This window comes from Canis lupus, chromosome 19 (assembly GCF_011100685.1).
Source record: "Canis lupus familiaris isolate Mischka breed German Shepherd chromosome 19, alternate assembly UU_Cfam_GSD_1.0, whole genome shotgun sequence".
NCBI classification, from domain to species: Eukaryota; Metazoa; Chordata; class Mammalia; order Carnivora; family Canidae; genus Canis; species Canis lupus.
In genome coordinates this window covers 22,250,559-22,273,718 of record NC_049240.1, presented here as the reverse complement: position 1 = coordinate 22,273,718, position 23,160 = coordinate 22,250,559, and the positions used below count along the sequence as shown (strand labels likewise).

General features: G+C 43.2%; 1 long non-coding RNA gene across 3 annotated transcripts in view; it reads right to left on the bottom strand.

Moving 5' to 3' along the window:
- Positions 1–10,482: 10,482 nt before the first annotated feature.
- Positions 10,483–23,160, bottom strand: part of LOC111091129 — a 137,718-nt gene continuing 125,040 nt past the window's right edge. For 2 of the 3 annotated variants that reach the window (XR_005374009.1, XR_005374007.1), the window contains exons 5-6: positions 13,264–13,394; positions 10,483–11,714 (exon numbers count right to left, since the gene is read on the bottom strand). This is a non-coding gene — a long non-coding RNA (uncharacterized LOC111091129). The remainder of the gene's footprint in view (positions 11,715–13,263; positions 13,395–23,160) is intronic. The other variant, XR_005374008.1, reaches the window with a different exon arrangement.

Genomic DNA, 23,160 nt, shown 5'->3' with positions numbered 1-23,160 from the left:
TCTAGGTTAAAGAGATGTAGCTCTGACTACATGTCTGGTCTTTAACTGGAAGGTCAGGGACATCCCCTGACTATCCAAGAGGGAACAGAATTTAGATTCGTGAACATCACAGCTGGGTGTTTCCAGAAAATGATCTGGCCTCAGAAAATGATCTAGTCCAGCGATCTGCTCCTCAGCTCACCCCTAGGGAAATAGATCCCACAGTCTGTGATGGAGCTGGGGCTGAGCCCAGAGTACAGGACCTCAGCCAGTGCTCCTACTCTCATACTGGTTCTAGAGAAAGAGACTTTGAAGTCAAGGACATGGCACTGGATCAAGGCCTCACACTGCAACCTACCTAGTACGGTGCCTCAGGCCTCCCCTGTGAACAACACCCGCACCTCAACAACCATCACAAGGATTGCAGTAAATCACATGTTGTAGAAAGGTAGCCAGTGCTTCCCCATCTTTCCTTCTCCTGGGGACACACTTCCCAGCTTCCCTGGAGTTTGGTTGGGTCAGAGGCAGCTGAACACAAGTGAGTACAGCACCTGCAGGCCGGGTCCATCCATGTGAGCCACTCTCGTTACTTTTCTCACTGACTGTTGGTGCACAGGATACAGAGCACCCAGTGAAGGATGCTGAGGAGGCTCTGGAAGACAGCAATCCTAATAAGTAGGAGCCTGGACTCATCAATCATCAAGTGAAAGTCCATCTTCTGAATCCCTGCTTAGGCTTTAATGTGAGCAAGAAATAAACCTCTATTAGGTTTTGGGTTGCTTGTTACAGCAGCTAGCATTAATAATCCTAATAATGAATGTCATATAAAACATAATGACAATAATAGGTACTCAAAAAAATTGTGATTTCCCTTTCTAACTTTCCCCTTTTCCTCACTTCCTAGAACTCATTCTGCCCCTTTAAAATCAAGGAGCAAGCATTAGTGCAGAGAAGACTAGCAGTAGGCTCCTTTAAAACCCTGCCTGTGGGCTCTGCTCCCCTCAGCTCCTGCTGCTCTTCTCTGAAACCTACAGAAATTTGGGATCTGTACCATGTGGAGAAAATCACTTCCAGGCACTTCCTCCAACTCCAATGATGACTCAGGACAGGTATTAGCTTGCCTGGGACCTGGAAAGCATGGCTTTCTTATGTCCTTTTATTGTGACCTCATTAATTCCCTGTCTCCAGAAGGCTGAGGGAAGCCTGTGCAATGTAAGTGAAGCTCAGTCTTCAAGACCAGCCCTGAGGATTCTGTTCCATGCCAAGGCCATGGGATTGAGCATGCCTAGAGGCCCATTTCTGAAAGGATGCTTTCACCCTGAACACACACACACACACACACAAAAAAAGAGTAGTGTGTGGCCTCACACAGGATAGTATGATGATTCAGAATCTCTTTCTTTAATAGGAATAGGGACGTCAAAAGTTTTTGTTTGTTTTAAACCTATCTTCTTAATTGTCATCAATCCATCCTTACCTACCCATCCAACTGTGTCCAGTTCTCTGACTCCTGCCTTCCTACTCACAGTCCATTTTATCTCAGAACCCAGCACCATTTCAAGGTCCTGGAAAGCATATCCAGACTCTGCATCCAGAAGTTGGCATGTATCCAAACTCTGCTCATAGACAAAGGACAGATAGACAGGAGGAGATTTAAATTGCATATCCCTTGGCCAAACACTTTTAAACTCTTGTGAGACATTGCAGTCTTCCTTAAAGCCAGCCCACCCGTGCCACACTGCCACTGCCCTCTAAACTCTTGGGCCCCTCCCCTTCCTCTGTTTTGCAGGGGACTAAGCACTTGCCAGCAGCTGGCCCCAAATCTGCATTATAAGCTCACAGTGAACTGTAGGACTAAGGTCTTGAGCTCCATGTATTCTCTGAGTTCCTGCAGGGAACCAGTACTCTGCCAGAGGAGGATCCTGCAGAACAAAGTGTGTCTCCTCCTTGCTGCAGATTGTTATCCATGCATTTCCCTCAGCCACCCTTTCTCATCTCCATGCAGCCAAGAGCTGTACTCACCTGGCCAGGCAGGTACAGTGAGAGCAGAGAGGCTGGACTGCATATTATCCTGAAATAACATATGGGCTAGCTGAGATAAAAGCAGACAGGTGAGAACTCATGTGATCTAAGAGGCAATCAATCATAAGGCAGGAAGGGAGAGGGCTACAGGTGGCTCTTGTCTTGCCACCTGACAGCTAAAGTCAAAGGAGGAAGCATCTCACCTGAGTTACAGTCAGGACAACCTACCGCTCATCTGGCATTCTTTCCCTATCACCCTGCTGATGGTTGGGGCTGTGGCCTCACACAGCCCAGTGGAGGCTGCAATAGAGGGAAGCCATGGGCTCATGGGGATAGGGAAGGGCAGGATGTGTTACTACAGGCCTTGGGCAGGTGCTAAGGGGAGCATACCCATGCACACATAGGGCACGAGTGCTCAGGCATCCTACACAGTCGGACTCCAGACCCATTTCCCAACTGGGTGCTCTCAAGACTTCCTTGGAGAACTTCAGACAGAAGCAGCAAAGACATTTGGTGGAGGGAACACACTCAGCCAGAAACCCAGGGAAGGCCAGTGTTGCTGGGGCACAGGGCCTGAGGATTGATACCCAGACATATCTGGGGAGGAGACCGGATGGTACAGGTTATTATAGACCAGAACAAGGATGTTTGTTTTAACTTAAAAAGAGTAAATAGCCATTGAAGAATTTCTAGTCAGGCAGTGACTTTTGGTTCATAAAGATCTCTTAATGATAAATCAGGCAGAAAGCTGTTTGCATTAGCCCAAATGAGATATTATGGACAATTGGATTATGGTGTTGGCCACGGAGAGGTGCCTGCATTCAAAACATAATTAGGAGAAAGGGTCCATGGGAGTGAAGGAAAAGGCAATGTCCCAGAGGACCCTGAGACTGCTCCTGCTGAGATGGATAATTGCAGGATAGGCCCAGCTGCGTGGGGGAGACCAGCACCCAGGCCAGGGCAAAGCAGCTGGCAGTGCTTTCAGGACATCACAGAGGCAGCTGGATGTGCTGTCCAGAGCCCCAGGGGCAGTCTGGGTGGGTGACATGGGCATGACAGCAGGGTGATAACAAGCACACAGGCCTAGGAGACAGGAACTGTGGGCTTCCGTGGTCAGGGAGGTGTCCTGGCTGGGCATGACCACATGAAGGGCACCACAGCTGGTGACTGGCAGGGAGAACTGCCCCTTTGGGTTCCAGTAAAGAATATGCTTGCCACTTCTCCAGAGAAGACTTCTCCCTCATCAGCCTCACTCAGAGACTCTTTTAGATGAGGGAAGTTTGACACATGCCCCACCTGCAGATTGATCGATGGGACTAAAAGAAATGCCCAGCCTGTGGGCCACAGGACAAACTGTGGGCCACAGGACTTGGGCTTGAAACAGCTCCCTTGACACCAGCTGTAACCCTCATGAATCTTGAGCATTTTGTGCTCTTCAAGTTCTAATCTGCGAGTGGGGAGCTATCTTAGTTTTACCTCTGTGGAAAATTCAGAGAAATTACTTCAAGGCACATTATGAATGATGCATTTATACATGTCAGGATTTCTAACAATGGATATGAGACCTGAGGTTTGCTCAAAGAGGCCTGACCCTGGAAGAGTGCTCCCAGTGTGCTGGCTCTGACTACTCTGTGGTGTTTACTATGCAAGAGGACACCATTCAGGTGTGAGGAATAAATTTGAACTCCAGATCTCACTTTGTCTTCCAGAGGTGGGCCCCCGACCACTTCCACCTTCTCACAGTGTGGTAAATCAGGGAATCTTGTGCTTAAACCAGTCATCCCTCTTCACACTCAATGCACATACACCCCTGGATATGATGTTGCAAAGGCACCATTGGACTACCCAGCTATCAAGTGGAAGCTTTCACTTTGCCTTTTGAAACTTACCCAAGTGTTATGTTATGAGGTTCAAATTAGACCATGAAAAGCATGAACATACCTGAAAAGTGAATGGCATTAAAAACAATTAGCATATTCTGGGTCTGATTATGGAAAAATGAACAACTTAGGACCTCCTCCTCCCCAAAATTGACTTGAATAAAAGAAGTGACTCAATCTAGTAGTGTCAGTCAGGTCCATTAGACTATTATTCTCTGTGTACAATTCATCCTATATGCAATTAAACCAAGGAAATGTGCTGATTCTGACAATGCTGTCACAATGCAACTGTTCCACCAGACAAACACCCAACATGATATCAGCAGCTACCCGGATCCCTCCCTTTCTCAGTTATTTCTGTGCCCAAAGTTCTCCTTGAGAACCTTCTTGCCAACACATTTTACATCAGGTCTTCATTATGTCCTGAAAGATTATTCATGGGCATGCTAACCATTGATTTCTATATTCAGGAGAGAAACACTTTAATTAACAGAACAATAAGAACCTATTGAAATATTTTTCATGGCTCAAATCTGCTGAAGAAATGCAAAATGTTAATTTAGGAAAGTATCAATATGTTCTCTACAGATAATACACTGCCCATTACCTGGTACATTTCAAAGGGACTTGAGACAGACAGGAGGCATTTGCAGTTACGGCTCTTGTAAAATATAGATGCCACATCTTTTTGTTAATTAACCTGGACACCCAAATAGTATAAGCAAGTGATATAAAAGGAACTAACTATCACAGAGTAGTCTTTAGCAAGTAGATAATGCAGCATTTCTTCAGACAAACAGGTGGGGGAAGATTTTTTTTCTCCAGAAATGTCTTTACAGAAGGGATAGGTGTAGATAAGATCATCTTTTACATCTGCAGAAGACAGTCCCAAAGTTTGTCTTTCCTGGCACACTGATTAATGATAGTCCAGCTATCCCCATTTTCAATTTATTCCCCACTGTGTAGCCTTTTTAAAGGACAGTGTGACTGAGTCACAACTTCAAACCTTCCATGCTTCAGTGGCCCCAAGATGCAGTCCAAACTCCTTGCCATGGCTCAAAAGTTTTGTACAATGTGGGCACGATGACCTTTCTGCTTCCACAACCTCCATTCTAGATCCAACAGAATCCCTCCTTGATTTGCTATGAGCAGCTCAGTTGCACTTCCCAGAATCTGCATTCTGGGGACACAGCCAGTATCACCTGTATTTGGTCCACAGTAGGCACTCAGAAATATCCGTTGAATAAATGAATAATCAAGTAAATTGAATACTTGACAGAAGCTAGCCCATGTCTCTGACCAGCTGCAACAGGTGCTGTGATGAGAAGCTGGCCTACAAGCACAAAGACAAAACAAGGTCTGGTTAGAACAGAAAGGAGAGCTACCAGTGGCTGATGTCCAGAGCCAGCCCTGGCCAGCCCCCAGGCTGCATCTGCAGAGCTACCTCACTCCACACTGCAGCTAACACACAGTTTGGATCAGCAGAGTGACTGAGCCTATGATGAGCCTGGGAAGGCAGATGACACACTTTCCGTTGTAAGAATGTGTTTCCTTCTGCTCTAGTGAGCAGATCAACGAGGCATGACTCTCCTCCTCCTGTGTGACCAGCACAGTTCATTGGAGAGATAAGGAGGAATAACTGTCCCAGAACGTTAGCTGGAGGTGCTCCTGTGGCTCAAAGGTAACTGTCTTAAGGAAAGAGGACCAAAGCTTTCTGACCCCCAGCCAAGGCAGTTTTCCTGAGAGAAACAGGATCCTGGATGGTTCCAATGATGCCACACCAGAACTGGGCTGTTGAAGTGGGTTGGATGACAGCCTGCATAGCTCTACAGTGGAGAGGGCCTCTTCCAGGGAAAGCACCCCCAGAAATAAGGTCCACTCTGCGGAGCAGTGAACCACAAACTGCACAGTATGATATTATGCTTCCCAAGGCTAGGAATTAAAGTTGATGTCCTCAAGGCCTTGGTCTGGGACTCTCTTTTCTTCTCCTTCTACATCCATTCCATAACTACAATCACCTCTTATATGCCCATGCCTCCCAAGTCTGGACTCCCAACAGTTTTTTTCATCTGAGTCACAATTAAATACACCATGCCCTGGCCACACAAATGACCTACAGGAGCTTGACCTCAAAACTGAGCTCACATCTTTCTGTGTGCCTCCTTCCAATGAATTGGACTGGTAGTCACCCAGTTTCTCAAATCAAATGCTAGAAAATCATCCTTGACTTCTCCCTCACCCTCTCCCACCCCTATCATACCCAGTCCCCCAATATCGTTGACTTTACCTTTCAAAGAACTCACTTATTGATCCTGTGTCTGCAACCAGCTCTCAAAGTTTACCTTCAAAGCTACTGCAACAACTTTCTAAGTTTCCCATCTCAATTCTTGTTATTCCACCCACCTTGTGGGCAACTAGGGTGTCCATGTCACTTTGCTACTTAAAATCTTAAGCCTTTCAGCCCCAAGTCCATCCTTCTCTACTCTAATCTGGGACAATAAGGATGGAAATCTCCAAACAACCATTCCCACTTTATTTAAATAGAGTTTTTACTTTGAAATGGTAGAAATGTTTTGCAACTAGAGTGAAGTTAGTACAACATAGTGAATGTTCTAAGGACCACTGAATTGTTCACTTCTAAATAGTTTTCTGTTATGTGAATTTCACAAATTTCTTAAATATTTAGAATGACCAGTGTGTACAGACTATATATGTAGCCAAAGCCCACAAGAGCCAAAGAAATTTACATGATCATCTCTAGGGGACAGGAGTCAGAGATCAGGATGGTGAGAAGTTGACTTCTGTATTTCTTATCTGACCCAGCAAATTATGAAATGCATCACTTTAATAAAATGAAGAACAAATTTTGCTGAAAAAGGAAGGTAGAAAATATCTTCCAACAGTTGAGTATTCAAGCAATACAATACCCATAAATCCCGGGGGGGGAGGGGGGCGGGGTTCATGGATTTTTTAAATGTTTAATGTAATCCATGTAAATGGTTTTAAAAGTGAATGCTCAAAGTTCATAATAACATTTTCCCAACAAGACAACTGAGAAAAGTGAGTTCTTTACCCCTAGAATTCCTAAAATGTCTAGAGAATTTCCATCAAGGACAATTAGTCTTAGAGAAATTTAAAAATAGCTTGATACCCCCTGGAAAATCTACTGATAGGATTATTTAGATATGTCACAGCAAAAATGTAGCAATTTTGAGAAAGCACCTGCAGTCAGTTGACCTGATGAAGCAAAATTGCCTGTGTGCATGAGCTGTTTCAGATAATTAAATATTATACACTAGCCTTGCCTGAAAGACATGGTAATGGCTGAGGAACAGGAATCATGCCTTCACAGCAGAAAATTCATGAAGTTATTTCAAGAAGGATTATGACTCCAGATTATGATTTAACTAACTGGAATATTCCTGAGACAACAGAGATAACTTTTACATAATATTTTCAATTTTAAAATGTACTTTATAACTTAATTTGTCTGATAGCCAACAATCTGAATCTTTCATTGTCTTGTGACTGTCCTTCCATCAGGCCATCACACACACACACTAACCCTCACATATTCATAACTCAGAAACACGTGGCCCAATTATGTTTAGCCAGATTAAGATGTAAATCTCTTTGCAGTCCCTAATCTCCTTTTAGATGTTTTAGCAGTGAAAGAGCTTGGCATTGATCAATTTAATATGCAGAGGATCTGGTTGTAACATGAGTGCCCTTGCTGTTCCCCATGAGCAGTTTAGTCAGCCTAAGGGTGGGATCAGGGAAGGTCCAGGGAGGTACATCCTTAGGAGAGCCTAGAAGAGGAAGAGGAAGCCCCCAGAGGGAGTCAGGTAAGAGTGATGTTATTTAATAGTGAAAGAGAATAGAAGGGAAAGGAGAAGAAACGGGTAGGAAACATCAGAAAGGGAGACAGAACATGAAGACTCCTAACTCTGGGAAATGACCTAGGGGTGGTAGAAGGGGAGGAGGACGGGGGTTGGGGGTGAATGGGTGATGGGCACTGAGGGGGGCACTTGACAAGATGAGCACTGGGTGTTATTCTGTATGTTGGCAAATTGAACACCAATAAAAAATAAATTTATTATTAAAAAAAAAAAGAGTGATGTTATTTGAAAACTCTCAAAGGTCTCATGGCAGGGTCATGCCAACCATAGCCAAAAAGGAAGGTGAGCTGAGAACACTGAGGGAAGACAGACAGCATGTCTGGTCAAGAAGCAAGGTTCAGGTTTGTGGCCTGGGCATCAGAGCAGGAGTTTAGGGAGCTCATGAGAATGGCAGAAGGTAGGAGGCACCTGTAGGAGGGGAGTTGAATGGTGTATCATGCCACAGAGTGCACTGCAGCTCTTCTTTTACTCTTCCCAAGCCTACCTTCATCAGATTCAACCCACTTCCCTTCAGAGACCAGATAAGGAGACCCTCCCAGAGACCATTTGTGAGCTGCTCCATCAGTGGGTAAGCCCACTGTGGGGCTAGCTTTGGTCTGCTACTGCCAGACTTGATGGGAAGAGGCCATTTTCCAAGCCAACACAGAACACTCCCTTGCAGCATGTGTTGAAGACACAAAGTGCCCCTCCTTCTGTCTCTTCCCAGGAACCTCCTCACCAGCCCCTTCATGTTTGAAGCCAGTGGTTCTCATACTTCAGCCTGTATCGGAAATACCTAGGGCCATCAAAACACAGAATGCTGGCCACTCAGGTACAGGCAATGATGCTAGCTCAGAAACCACATCTTGAATACCACTACTCTAAATGTTCTTCCCCATGCATTGAGTGAATTCTCTAGCCCTCAGGCTTGATAGCTGTGTGACCTCAGAGCAGTTCTTTAACGTCTTTTTGCTTCAGTTTCCTTACCTGTACGATAGAGGTAATAATTCCCTCCACCTCACAATATTGTTCAAAGGATTGAGTTAATGTACATAAAGATTTAGTACAGTGCCTGATACATATAAGCACTAAATATATGTTTGATGTTCTTATATCCTCCCAGCGTGACAATCCTTTGCACAGGATCAGGTATTTGATGTACTCATGGTGTCTGGTGAGAACCCTGCTAATTTTCTCATAAGAAATGAATCTGGTGCCATTGTTTCTGCCAATACCCTAGTTGACATTTCAATTTCAATGCCAGCTGTACACCTCTTTTCACAGGTGAGTAAATTAATCAGGCAACTCAAAGTCAGAACTTATCTTCCAAATGTTTTGTGCTGACATATGCTCTGTAACTCTCATAATTCTCCTCATATATTCTAAGGTTTGGACATTTAACTGAACTGTGCTCCTTTAATCCAATTTTTCAACTTCACACCAGGCTGGGGAGAACTCAAATGCTGTCCTATCCAGTCCAGGTGAATTTAAGGGTAACGATTATTTGATTTTTGTTTCATGATTTTATGTCTTTAAATAAACTATAAGTTCTTTATACACAGAAATCCCTTCTTTTACCCACTGTGCAGGCTAGAACTGAGATGGAGGCATGTTCTGAAATAGAAAGGTGTTTATGCCTGAATGAATCTATTTGCAGAATGAAAGGTCAGGTGGGCAGAGCAGACAGAGTGGTCTCAGAAAGACACAGCTGGTTTGAAAACCAGGAGGACATGGTCAAAGTACTGATGCTGCCATGCCCTGGTGGACATCCCCTCAACTCACTGGGACTCAGTTCCTTACCTGTAAAGTGGGGATGACATCACTTTCCCAGGCCTCTTAAATACAGGTGGGAGTAAGTGCATGACACGGGTACACTTGGTGCTCAATAAAAGTGGGGATCCTTCCAGCACCCAGTACATGCATCTCCCCAGATACCACAAAGTGGGGCCATGTTGCACCATGTCTGATCCCAGCATCTAGCACAGTACCTGACATGTGGGAGGGGCTCAGAAAGTATGTGTGGAATGAGAGGGAAGGGCTTGCAGTTGAATTCTGTGCAGGCACATCCTCCCTGCTGCTAGGGGAAGGAAAGTCAGTCATTCTCCTGCCATTCACTATCTGCATTGGCATATTGATTGCTCTCCCGGGCAATTATAAATTGATCATTTGATGATCTGTTCCAGCATCTTCTCAGTTTTCCTGTTAAGCAGATAGTTATCAAATGTCTAGGTTCATCCTTGCTGAGGGTGGTTGCTCTGTAACTGGAATTCCTTTGGGGGCCTCCAAAGAGGCAAAAAAAAAAAAAAATCACTGAAAATTTATACTTTTTTGCTGTAAGCTGGGAAAAGTGCTTTCAGCAGACTTTTGATCTGATCCTCTTAAGGGGTAGTTCTCAAAGTGTGGTCCCCAGACCAGCAGCAGCAGCATCTGGAAATCTAGTATAAATGCAAATTCTCAAGATCCAGCCAAGATCTACTGAATCTGACACCTGGTGATGGAGCCCATCAATTTATGTCTCATGAGCCTTCTAGTGCCTTCTAAGGAATACTAAAGTTTGAGGGCCACTGCTCTGAGAACCTCAGAAAGAAGTAAGAATTGAGACAGCGACACCCTTATTGAAGGTGAAGAAACTCTAAGCCAAATACACATGATTTGTCCAAGATGAATCATTCATTTATTCATTCATTAATTTGTCAAATACTTACTAATTGTCTGCTTTGTTCGTGGCACTGGTCTAGGAATATAGACTACAAGCCCCATATTCAGGAATTCAGAATGTAGGGTCTCCCAGGATGGGTTGCCTTTGTATGAGATTATTTAGAGTTCAAAACAATCAAAGCCCAAAGATTCAGCAAAACCTTTGACCCTCCCCCTAACTACCTACAATAATTTAGATAAAGGACTTGCTACAGGAAGGGAACTATTACTATAGATAATTACATTATAGTATAACTAGGGAAGTAGACAGGGAGTTTAGCCAAGTCTGTTTATTAAAATTCCTCTCTGTGTCCCATTGTTTCTGAGGGTCCCAGCAAGCTTTTGTTTACCAAACATACTCTTTTTCACCTTCCTGTGAATTGTTTTCCTTCCCTTCAAAGTCCCAAACTCTACCCTCTTCTCTTTAGTTCAGGATGACACATATATCTCATTCTACTATCTTTGAAATCTCATGTTTATATGGATTCCCAGTATGTAGAAATATAAATTTTATTTTCTCCTGTTAATCTGTCCTATGTCAATTTAATTCTTAGGACAGCTAGAAGATTCTTGAACAGCAGAGTAAAATGTCTTCTCCACAACATTGTCTAGTGAGACAGAACTGCAAAAAAGAGAATTAAAATCTGCTGATGTATTCAGCAAATACTCTTGTAACCTGGAAAGGCTAGAAAGCTACCCCAGGACAGGATGGTGAACATAGTTACCACACATCCAGCCTTATAGAGGCTGTGGCTGAGGAGGGAGCCAGACTTCCAGAGAAATACTCATGCACACTCATAGAGTAGGCCAAGTGCTACAGAAGCATGCACAGGGCTATGTGGGCAGTGATGGGGCAGGTGGAATTGACCTGATCTGCAAGGTCTGCATGGCTGGCTGTGAGTATGAGGCTTGCACTGACAGATAGTGGATAGGTGGGAGTAGGAGGTGAAAAGAAGCATCCCACATATATTATATGAAACCTGGTGTGGCCAAGGGCCCTCTTGATCTCAAGAATACTGATTCCAGGTGTCTTGGGGGTCCAAGTGGAGGTGTGGAGATAGCAACTGGATATATGAATCTAGAGCTCCAGCTAGAGACCTGGCTGGAGCCAGGTATATGGTAGTCTTCATCCCTGGGGAATAGCTCATGAGACCACTCAGAGAGGGCTGAGGGAGAGGATGGCACTGGCAAAAGTAAGAAGTTCATCTGAGGATAGAATTCCAGCTGGATCCCCTTGTCTGCTTGGTTGGTTGTAGCTCTATAATAGGAGAGAGGAAAGAAGACAGGGTAATATTAAAGAGGTGTTAGTGAAGGGTTCGGCAATGGGGAAAACCCTCTGCTTCTTCTATCTGACAGACCCAGAGTAGGTCTCCCAGATACCTGTCTCCCAGCTGTGGAAGAGGACTGGAAGGCAGAAAGACATTTCAAAAAAATGTCTCTGCTCTGTGTGGGTCCAGGTATCAGACAGTGTTGGTTCAAACCAGCTCTGACCAGGATTTGATTGGTAGCCCCTGGGGGAGCCTAGGTGGCCTCTCACAGCCTTACCTTCCTAGTTGCAGAAGAACATCTAAACTATATCTATATCTAAAACTATATAACTAAAACATCTAAACTATATCTATATCTAAAACTATATAACTAAAACTAAAACTATAAACTTCCTAGTTGCAGAAGAGAGACAGTCACATAGTTTGCACTGAGGCTACTAATAACATCCTGCTATGTATACTGTGCTGGCCCACAAGGGTAATGCATGGTCAATAGTGACTAGACATAAAGCCATCTCATAGGCTCCTCATGTCAACCCACTGTGCAACCATGCAGGCTTTCACAAATGTGTTCAATGAACCACATACTGGGAGAGGACCTCAACTTAATCACCTTTTTCTTGCCCTAATCCAAAGTATCTTAACCATGAGCTGGAACAATGCTTGTCGCCCTTGGCTTTAAGTGGCTATTCCCTTTAAAAAGGAATCTCTGGATTTTCTAAGGTTCTGGGGTGAGCAAAGCTAGTTTCCCTAAAGAAGCTTACATGCACCTGGCCTGCCCATGCCCTAGTGAAGCCACATATGGATCCTTGCTCTGAGGCACATGCCAGCTGCACTGGCACTGGGGGAGTTCCCTTCTTCCTCCCCACTATTGCTATGCCTGGATCCATGAGAGGGAAGAAAAGGGCAACAGCCTGCATTTCAACAACCAAAAGACCAAAGATGCCAGTAGTGGCTAAATTCCAAAGAAAGCGACATTCAAAATCTGAGGCTGGTCTCAGGAAGAGAGGCTTCCCTCTCAGAATATCTCCATTAAGGAGTTCTGAAAACTGGCCTCCACAATTATTTCAAGGCTGGACTGTTATCAATCCTGAACATCTAGGGGCAGCCCTGGTGGCTCAGCGCTTTAATGCCTTCAGCCCAGGGCCTGATCCTGGAGATCCCGGGATCGAGTCCCATGTAGGGCTCCCTGCCTAAAGCCTGCTTCTCCCTTTTCCTGTGCCTCTGCCTCTCTCTGTCTCTCATGAATAAATAATTAAATCTTTAAAAAAATCCTGAACATCTAAAACTATATAAATTATACTCTCATTAGGGTCTTAGTAGCTACAGGCTCTGTGCAAAACAGGCCCATTTAAATGTAAATTTTGACATTCAGCCCAAGACTAGAAAAGAAATAGTTTCCACACTAAGCACTGGGAAGGAGATTGAGAATTAAATATTAATTCTTTATGAAGGAAGACTTTTTAATCATGTTTACTTTTAGAACATCATGATTCTGGGTCTTTTTCCCTTCATGGAGAATGCTGGATTTTTAATTACCTATCTGAAACTCAGAGCCAGCATCCACACACCTCTCAGATTCTCCTTTGTGGCCACAGGTAGTATGATTATGTGTAATTTTGTTAAAAGTGGAGCTTCCAGCACTGTTAATTGACAGGGTCCTGGAGACACTGAAGATAATAAAGCAGAAATGAAAACATGTAATTCTGCCTGCAAATGAAGAGAAAAGGCTGCCTTGTATAATAAAGTGTATGGTGATAGAGCAAACACTCTCTGTAAGACAATAGAAAAGCTTACATCCCTTATTCTTACATATTATGCTCTGTGGAAACAGTACTAGCAGAAATTTGGTCATTTTAGCTAAGGGCAGTGTGATTTTCATCTTATCTTTCAGAGCACGTAGCCTGGGCTCAAATCCCCACACTTCCCTAATTAGCTAGATGACATTCAGTGAGTGATTTAAAGCATCATAGCTACAGTTTGCTCTTCTGCAAAGTTGGATGAGAACACCCTGCTGGTATGATGCTGTGAAGGTTCAGCGTGATGGCCTAGGCCAAGGATGAGGTCCCTGAGTCCTCACAGAACCTTCTCCAGTTTGCTAGCTACCCACTGGCATGGCCACACAGAGCTCATAGCAGCATAGCAGAGTGCAGAAGGGACCACATTTTGGCTACATTCTGGCTTTTCTTATTAGTAGCTGTGAGACTCTGAGAACATCACACAACTTTCATCACCCCAGCATCCTTGTCTGAAAAATAGACAAACTATGGAAAGAGCTCAGATGTTCATCAATGGATGAATTGACAAGAAGACGTAGTACGTGTGAAATATTACTCAGCCATCAAAGAGAATGAAATTTTACCATCTGCAATGATGTGAATATGACTAGAGCATATTATGCTAAACAAAAGAGGTAAAAAAAAACTAATACCATATTATTTCACTCATATGTCGAATTAAGAAACAAAACAGATAAACATAGGGGAAAGGAAGGAAAAACAAAGTAAAATTTAAAAAATGAGGAGGCAACCCATAAGAGATGCTGAACTATAGGGAACAAACTGAGAGATGGTGGAGGGGGGTTGGTGGGGAGATGGTGTATTTGGGTGATTGGGTAATGGGCATTAAGGAAGGCACTTGATATAATGAGCACTGGGTATTATATACAACTGATGAACCACTAAATTCTACCTCTGAAACTAAAACAACAACAACAAACAAGCCTTACATTCCAGTGAAGAGCATGGTGGTCAACAGTCAAAAGAGCATCCCAGCACCAGCAAGCTCAGGGTAACAAAAGATCCTATTCTCCCAGAGTTTGGTACCTATGTGACTAGAGAAAGGTGGGGGTAGTGAGATAAGCAGGGGCTAAGATCCCAAGCAGAATCTGTATCCCTGGATAAGAAACTTAAACTTCATTAGGGGAGTGGCTCATCTGCTTGAATCTTGCTCCAGTGTAAGGCAATGGACTGCAGCAGATGCAGTTGCAGCAAGTGGACCCTAGGGATATTTAACCACCACCACCCACCCCAATCTATGGCTTTTAACATGTAGAATGTTCTGGAATATGTTGGAGAGAGGATAAGAGACACCTTGAGAAATCTAATTACGGATCCTCTTAGTTTGCCAATACCTGTACAGGTAAGGTCTCTCTTAAAGAACCCTTACTATATGCCCTGCTTGCTACATACAGAGTGACAGTATGGTCAGGACAGGCTGGGCTATGCTGAGGTAACAGCCAGCTCCCAATTCCACTGTCTTAACAACACCAAGTGCACTTTCCATCAGTGCTATATGTCTGTCAGGAGCTGTTTGATGGAGGTGGGGGGTGCTATTCCATGTATTCCCTCAAAGAGCTAGCATGAAAGAGGCTCCACCTTTTAGTAGCTGAATTCTCTGAATCTGAACCATCTGGAGTTCCATGTTGTCTCAGAAGACAGAAAGCAGCTTCAACATGAGTACTGACTCTAATACTGTGATAGCTCCTATTCCCACAGCTAGTCACCTGCCCCAGCCTGACAGCAAGGGGCTAGGAAGTGTGTGGGAGCAGACAAGTGTTTGACAACCAGTCCTGACTCCTGCCTCTGCCACAGAGACATACTCTTCCTGGTTGAAAAACAAGAGGCTCAGAAAAGTTAAGTCCCTTGTCCAATATCACATAGAAAGTAATTGTCAGAAACAGGCTGTGTGGCCCCAGAATTCCTGCTTGTAACTGATACACTGTACTACCTTTCTCACTTTCTGGACCTTGATGTGAATTATTTGGATTCCTGACACACACATAAATCCATACTATAGGGAAAAGGATAGGGAGAGATAAGGAGACATTTCTACTAGGGACCAGGCAGGAGTCGGCATTACGAGCTTAGAGCTGGAGCATACCCAGGCCAGGACTGAAGGCTGAGATGGCCAGTGAAAGGGTGACAGGAAGTAGGATATATCCAGGAGAGGAGAGGCACCCACACACTAGTATGTGCCCCCTGTGGGCAGCTGAGAATCCCTATGGGAAGAGAGCAGAAACTGACAGTGTCCTCCTGAAGAACCCCTGAGCCTCTCACAGCACAGAGACCCATTATATGGAGCTCTGATGGTTCTGCAGCAGTCTGTAGCAGAATAGTTTATGTCTACCAGAGCCCTGACTGCAGGTTCACATGAATTGCATGGCTCCAGGGAGAAGGTCTCCCCAGAGAATGAACAGCAAAGTGTTGCTCAGGTGGCTCAGGAGGTCAGGGGCTTCTCCCTAGGACCCCCACAATGGTCTTCCTCAGAGCACTGAAAATGCCCTATGTGATTGACTTCAGTATCTCCAATACCCACCACAGGGCTTGGCATGACCAGTGCCAGTTACCATCGGATAAGGCATGATGGAAAGATGGGTGAATGGACACATGGGGATGCTTAGACAGCACCATCAGACCTCCTCTGTGCCTGTGCTGGTGTAGAGCCACAGAATGTGGTAGTGTAAGGGGCCCATAGAGCCTTGCACAGATACCAGTCTGCTCTTTGGACACAGGTGATTTCTGGAGTCTTCAAGATGTGTCCTGCTATTTTCAGAAAGGGAGACAGAACATGAAAGACTCCTAACTCTGGGAAACGAACTAGGGGTGGTGGAAGGGGAAGTGGGCGGGGGGTGGGGGTGACTGGGTGGTGGGCACTGAGATGGGTACTTGACGGGATGAGCACTGGGTGTTATTCTGTATGTTGGCAAATTGAACACCAATAAAAAATAAATTTATTAAAAAAAATAAAAATAAAAATAAAGAAAGCAGAGGGAAGCTCCAGCAGGCACTGTAAGGAAAATAAAACAGTCTGGAACAAGAATTCAAAAGAAGCAAGTTCTACTTTGCATATTTGTAGTAAAGGAAATTGCTCCCCATGAAATTATATGGACTCCTCTTTTTATAGGCCAGTGTGAGAGTGAGTTGTGAAATACTGGAATTTTCAAGATTTAATTAAAACCCAGTTCACTGCACTGAAGTGAACTTACAAAATATAGCAAAGATTAATGGGAGATATCAAACCAAACTATTTGTGCATGACTTGTTGGGTCATAATTTATGGGAACAAGAGGAAAAGAGCAAGATCATTGCCTTAAAATAAATTCACTGCTTCCTTGGCTAAGTAAAATGGAAATCATAAAAACCCTCGGGTCAGCTCAACCACACTAGGATGAAATAGCAGGCCAGCCAAATAGGTGACACTCAATCATCAGGTGTTTGTCAGGGTGTACTGGATGTTCTGCTGTACTTGCTGGGAGGGGCACTCAGGAGAGGGAAGGAGCCCCTTCCTGTTTTATTTATTCCTCACATGACTTCAATGGTGATTATCCACACTTTCTAGGTGAGCAGACTGAGGGTCAGAGGGACCAGTGATTTGCCCAAAGCCACTCTGCTAGGAGGTGGCAGAGCTGGCATTTGGACAAGGCCATCAGGCTCAGAATCCAGGCAGGGACACTTGACTCAGAGCTGGAGCAACTGGTCAGTGGGCCCCCAAAAGACTTTCATGTGCTGATCCATAGACCCCAAGAGTGTCACCCTACATGACAGTTAATTTTATGTGTCAACATAGCTGGGCTATAGTTTCAAGGTATTTGGTCAAACACTATTCTAGGTATTTCTGTGAAGGTATTTTTAGATAAGATTAACATTTAAATCAATGGGCTTAAGTAAGCAGATTACCCTCCATAATGTGAGTGGGCCTCATCCAATCAGTTGAAGGCCTTAAGAGCAAAGACTGAGACCCCCCCAAAGAAGAGAGAATGCTGTCAATAGGTAGCCTTAAGACCTGAGCTGCAACACCAACTCTGCCCTGGGCCTCCAGCCTGCCAGCCCACCCTGTAGATAGTAGGCTTTCCAGCTCCAGTTGAGTGAGCCATTTATTTAAAATAAATCCCTCTGGATAGGTGGGAAAGCAGATAGATGATAGATAGATAGATAGATAGATAGATAGATAGATAGATAGATGTGGATGGATAGCTTGGTTGATAGATACACAGATGATAGATAAAATCTACCATAAGGATGTATATCTATAGACATAATATATTACATTGTGTACATAGATTAATATAATATGGAGATCAGCATATGTGTATATATATATATATATATATATATATATATATATATATATATGTATATAGATGTTCTGCTTCTTTGGAGAACCCTGGCAATACTCATTATATGGCAAAAAAAGGATTTCACAGTTATGATTAAATTAAAAGCCTTGAGATGGGAGGATATAATCTTGGATTTTTCTCAGCCAGGCCCAGTGCAGGCAGAGAATGGAGTGTTGCAGTCATGAGTCTTCTGATGTAGTCACCAGAAGAGGCAAGGAACAGGTTCTCCCCTGGAGTCACTAGAGGGAACATGCTTCTGCTGATGCCTTGATTTTGGCCCAGAGATACTGATTTCAGATTTCCAACATCCAGAGCTATGAGAGAAAAATTTCTGTTGCTTTAAGCAAACCTGTTTGTGGCAGTTTGTTACAGCAGCCCCACTAACAGTACACATGTATAACTCTGTGTAACACAGTAACACAGTGGTCACTCTCAGAGAAGGGCAGGAAGCTTGGACAGCTCCTTGCAGGGAGTGGGAGAGGTGCTGTTAAGGTATGCTGCCCCTCCCACCTACCCCAAATCCCTATGAATATCCCCTCTGGAAAGCCTCACCTGAGGTCCCACTCTGTCCCCTTTCCTTTCCTGGACAGAGCCAGCCATGGCTACAGCACAGGGGAGCACCTGTGCAGCTCCCAGGCCCATTCTGTCCATCCCCCACCCCACAACAAGGACTGCTAAACTATGCTAGGGGCATGGGGATTTTTGCAGGTGAATTATAAGAGCTATGGAGACAGGTAGGTGGTGGTGATTTCAAAGTGACCCAGACTGGGAAGGGAAATGAAACCTTCTATATATGTTCATTTTAACAATTATGTCCCAGGTCCCAGGTTGCTAGATACTTGCTCTGCCTTCAATCAACTTTTAACAAAGATGAGTCCCAGATCCCTCTCACACCACCACAGAACTCTGTGACTCAAAAGCAGGACCATGGTGGCACCTCCACCCATTCTACCCTCAGTTCATACTTTGAGAAACTCAAGCTACAGCTGAGTCCAGGGTACAGGCTGCTGTGGCCTGCTCAGGAAGCTGTCACCTGGACCTGTGCTAACTGCTCAGAACCCCTTCCTCAGTCCTAAGCAAGCCACTTAGGACCCCCATGGAACCCCAGGTGGGCCCCACTCTGAGTGCTGGCTCTAAGAGTGCAAAGTGGACAGAAGGGGAGAAATGAGGATGCAGGAGGAGAGACACTGTGGTTGATACACACCTATGCAGAGGATGGTAACAACAATGACCACCATCATGGTCTGTGGATAGATCGTCACAGACTCTATACCACTCCCCTCTTCCCCTACACTCTGGTGTGATTTGCCCAGTGTCAGTGTTAATGCATGTAAATATCTGTCCCTTGTGCTGCCTTGGTGCTCAGAAGACATATCTGGTGCTCAGCTCATGCCTTTTGACTACTGCAATTGTCCCAGGAAAGCCCCATTAAGATATTAGGAGAGGAATGTAACAGAAATAGGCCTGAGCTGTGTCCACCTGACTTCAGAGACATGATTCCAAAAGCCTCACTGCCTTCCCCCAGCATGTCCGATCTCATGTGGGCTTCAGAGAATTCTGTGACTTTAAGCAAGAGCAAGTCACTTGATACACTGGATGCAAAGGTGAGCACAAAACAGAGGTAAGACCATATGAAGTCATGTGCCAAAGGCCTCCTAACAGAAATGGGAAGTCATATGTCAAATCAGATTACAGAGCTACAGTAATAAAAACAGTATGGTACTGGCACAACAGTGGAACAGAATGGAAAATGGAGAAATAAGCCCACAACTGTATGTCAATTAATCTTAGACAAAGTGGGAAACAATATCCAATGGGAAAATGTCTCTTCAACAAATGGTGTTGGAAAAACTGGACAGCAACATGCAAAAGAATGAAACTGGACCTCTTTCTTTCACCATACACAAAAATAAGTTCAAAATTATTTAAGAACTTAAATGTGAGAGAGGAAACCATTAAAATCCTAAAGGAGAATACAACCAGTAATAACCGCTTTGACATCAGCCATGGCAACTTCTTTCTAGATGCATCTCCTGAGGCAAGGGAAATAAAAGTAAAAGTAAACTATTGGGACCACATCAAAATAAAAATCTTTTGCAGTGAAAGAAACAACCAACAAAACTAAAAGACAACCTACAGAATGGGAGAAGATTATTTGTAAGTGACATATCTGATAAAGGGTTAGTATCCAACATATAAACTTATAAAGCTCAACACCCCAAAATGAATAATTCAATTAAAAATGAACAGAAGACATACAGATGCCTAAGAGACATATAAAAAGATGTTCATCATCACTCATCATTAGGGAAATGCAAATCAAAACTACAATGAGATATCACCTCACATCTGTCAGAATGGCTAAAATCAACAATACAGGAAACAACAGGTGTTGGCAAGGATGTGGAGAAACGGAACCCTGTTAACAATATTAGTGGGAATTTAAACTGGTCCAATCACCATGGAAAACATTGTGTGCAGGTTCCTCAAAAAGTTAAAAATAGAACTACCCTATGATCCAGTAACCACACTACTGGGTATTTAACCAAAGAATACACAAACACTAATTCAAAAGGATACAGGCACGCCAATATTTATAACAGCACTATTTACAGTACCAACATACAGAGCAGTTGAAGTATCCATCGATAGATAAATGATAAAGAAGATGTGGTATATTATGCAATGGAATATTAACAACCCTTTAAAAGAATGAAATCTTGCCATTTGCAATGGTGTGGATGAAGCTAGAGTATTATGCGAAGCAAAATAAATCGGAGAAAGACATATGATTTCACTCATATATGGACTTTAAGAAACAAAACAAATAAGCAAAGGTGGGGAGAGTAAGAGAGAGGCAAACCAAGAAACAGACTATTAATTACAGAAAACAAACCTGCAGTTACCAGAGGGGAGGTAAGTTGAAGGATGGGTGGAATAGGTTTTGGGGATTAAGGAATGCATTTGTTGAGGTGATGACTGGGTGATTGTATGAAAGAGCTGAATACTTTATTGTACACCTGAAACTAATATAATACTATGTTAACTAACTGTAATTAAAATAAAAAATGTACTGTTGGATCTTATTGGCTATCTTGTTGAGAATTTTTGCATCTGTGTTCATCAGGGATATTGGTCTATAATTCTCCTTTTTGGTGGGGTCTTTGTCTAGTTTTGGGAATAAGGTGATGCTGGCCTCATGGATCGAGTTTGGAAGTACTCCATCTATTTCGATCCTTTGAAACAGCTTTAGTAGAATAGGTATTGTTTCTTCTTTAAACGTTTGATAGAATTCCCCTGGAAAGCCATCTGGCCTTGGACTTTTGTGCCTTGGGAGGTTTTTGATGACTGCTTCAATTTCCTCCATGGTTATCGGCCTGTTCAGGTTTTCTATTTCTTCCTCTTCCAGTTTTGGTAGTTTGTGGTTTTCAGAAATGCATCCATTTCTTCTATATTGCCTAATTTATTGGCATTAGAAGCTCATAATATATTTTTTAAATTGTTTGTATTCCCTTGGTATTGGTTGTGATCTCTCCTTTTTTATTTGTGATTTTACTAATTTCAGTCTGCTCTCTTTTGTATTTAATAAAGCTGGCTACCTCATTAAATCTTTTAAGGAACCAACTTCTGGTTTTGTTCATCTGTTCCACAGTTCTTCTGGTCTCCGTTTCATTGAGTTCTCCTCAAATGTTCATTAATTCTCTTCTTCGGCGGTGATAGGTTTTATTTGCTGTTCATTCAACAGATCCTTTAGGTGCAAGGTTAGCTTTTGTATTTGAGTTTTTTCCAGTTTTTTGAGGGATGCTTGTATTGGGATACATTTCCCAATTATCCCCGGGACACAAGGCTGGTTCAACACTCCTAAAGCAATCAATGTGAGATCTTATCAACAAGAGAAAATAGAAGAACCATATGATCCTCTCAGTAGATGAAGAGAAAGCCTTTGACAACATACAGCATCCATTCCTGATAAAAACTATTGAGAATGTAGGGATAGAGGTAACAATCCTCAGCATCTTAAAAGCAATCTACGAAAAGCCCACAGCAAATATCATTCTCAATGGGGAAACATTGGGAGCCTTTCCCCTAAGATCAGGAACATGACAGGGATGTCCACTCTAACCACTGGTACTCAACATAGTACTAGAAGTCCTAACATCAGCAATCAGACAATGAAAAGAAATAAAAGGCATTAAAATTGGCAAAGAAGAAGTCAAAGTCTCCCTCTTCCCAGATGACATGATACTGTGTGTAGAAAACCCAAAAGGCTTCACCCCAAGATTGCTATAACTCACACAGTAATTCGGCAGTGTGGCAGGATACAAAATCAAAGCCCAGAAATTAATGGCATTTCCCTACAGTAACAAAGAGACTTCAGAAAGGGAAATTAAAGAGTCAATCGATTTACAATTGCACCCAAAAGCATAAGATACCTAGGAATAAACCTAACCAAAGGGGTAAAGAGTCTATACCCTAAAAACTACAGAACACTTCTGAAAGAAATTGAAGAAGACACGAGATGGAAAAATATTCCATGCTCATGGATTGGCAGAATTAATATTGTGAAAATGTCAATGTTACCCAGAGCAATTTACACGTTTAATGCAATCCTTATCAAAATACCATGGACTTTTGTCACAGAGGTAGAACAAATTATTTTAAGATTTGTGTGGAATCAGAAAAGACCCCGAATAGCCAGGGGAATTTTAAAAAAGAAAACCATAGCTGGGGGCTTCACAATGCCAGATTTCAGGTTGTACTACAAAGCTGTGGTCATGAAGACAGTGTGGTACTGGCACAAAAACAGACACTAAGATCAAGGGAACAGAAGAGAGAACCCAGAAATGGGCCCTCAACTCTATGGTCAACTAATATTCGACAAAGCAGGAAAGACTATCCATTGGAAAAAAAGTCTCTTTAATAAATGGTGCTGGGAAAATTGTACATCCACATGCAGAAGAATGAAACTAGACCACTCTCTTGCACCATACACAAAGATAAACTCAAAATGGATGGAAAATCTAAATGTGAGCTAAGAAGCCATCAACATCCTAGAGGACAACACAGGTAACACCCTTTTTGAACCTGGCCACAGAAACTTCTTGCAAAATACATTCATGAAGGCAAGTGAAACAAAAACAAAAATGAACTGTTGGGACTTCATCAAGATAAAAAGCTTCTGCACTCAAGAGAATAGCCAAACAAAACTAAAAGACAACCTACAGAACGGGATAAGATAGTTGCAAATGACATGTCAGATAAAGGAGTAGTATCCAAGATCTATAAAGAACTTATGAAACTCAACAGCAAAAGACATG